The sequence below is a fragment of the Pteropus alecto genome, unplaced genomic scaffold (assembly GCF_000325575.1).
Source record: "Pteropus alecto unplaced genomic scaffold, ASM32557v1 scaffold112, whole genome shotgun sequence".
Lineage (NCBI taxonomy): Eukaryota > Metazoa > Chordata > Mammalia > Chiroptera > Pteropodidae > Pteropus > Pteropus alecto.
Genome location: NW_006433133.1, coordinates 1,092,983 through 1,094,606, shown reverse-complemented (window position 1 = coordinate 1,094,606; position 1,624 = coordinate 1,092,983).

Sequence of the window (1,624 nt, the reverse complement as noted above, 5' to 3'; positions counted from 1 at the left end):
TATTCAACATGGATTTTCTCTTTAAAATGTGGCAAAATGTGACTCAGTGTTTTTAAGATAACATAAATATTTGATTGGATGTGGTTCCATAGTGTAGCGGTTAGCACGTCTGCTTTACACTCAGAAGGTCCTGAGTTCATGCCCAGTGGAGCCATAGTCCATGGTCTACGGCCATGCCACCCTGAATAAGCCTAATGTCTGATCCCAGAAGCTAAGCAGGGTCAGGCCTGGTTAATACTTGGATGGGAGACCACCTAAGAAGACTAGATGCTGTAGGCATAAATAATAATAATAAATAACAAAAAAAGTAGTTATAAGGCTTAAAGATTTATCATTGTAGCCCAGAGTTCTCAAGGATAATTTCCTTGAAGTTTGAAGTTGCTTTATCTGGTCTACTTCAGATGGACTCCATTTCACTATGTCTAAATCATGTGCCTTAAGGCTTTATTTGTCATCTTTATTATAAACCTCCTCTTGGTAGAAAGCCACCGCTGTGTACTGCTATCATAAATGAAATACAGGTGCTCATTATTTTTATGCGGTGGAAAGGTGAAGTAAGACCCAATACTTTTTGTGATAACTAACAACATAACTATTTAGTGATCCAACTGAGTTGGTTGATTGGCTACTTTGAGGAGATAGATGTAGATTTTAATAGATAGTGTTAGTGCAGTGCACTGACTCCAAGGAGACTGACATTTTAAAATGAGTATTCAATGACCAACGAATAGAGTGCTGAACTAAAAAACTCATCACTGTTTATCAAACTTTTCTGCTTAAGAAAGGGCAAGCTGTAGCAACAATTATCATCCCTCCATTAGAAACAGATATGTTGGTGGATATATCTGGCCTTAGTAAAGACTACACATATAATGAAAATTAAAAACAAAGAAAGATATTAGATAATTGCCTAGAAGACCTTGGCACAATTGCTAATTAAGTAGCGTCTCAGGTGTTTAGTTGATTTAGGTTGAATGACACTCGGGAGAATGTGAAAATTGTTGAGATAAAGTCTGTAAAGATCTTAGAGCATCACAAGATTGTGACTAACAACAATTAACAACAACTTGATATAAAAGCCACTGCAATGCATTTTAAGAAACTATGCAATTTGACTGGTTCTAGAGCAATTTGACTGGTTCAAGAGGTCTTGTTAAGACATAGGCTACATCATGATGTCTCTCCTAAGTTCCAGATCTATTTTCCCAAGACATTTTTCCTTAGTAGTTGTTTAGGCATTTCACACTGAAATATCTAAAAACCAAAGTCAATAGCTTTTACTACTCATTGCTCCCAATACGCTCCTCTGTCTCTGTTTCTTATACTGGGGGATGGGAAAAAAAATCCAAGTTAAAATTCGAGATGTCCTTGGTGTCCATACTGTGAATGTACCACAACAATTCTATTAAACAAATCCTCGAGTCTTCTTTCTCTCTCATCTTCATATCTAATTGATCAACAAGTACTGCTACTTCTTCTTCCTTAATATCTCTCTATTCCTTCCACTTTTCTCCATCCCATTGTCACAACAAAAGCCTCTTAAAAATTCTGCTTATTCCTAATACCTTTACCATACTGCAGGCATTTTAAAATGAGAATGTGATCGAGTAATTCTTCTGCTTAA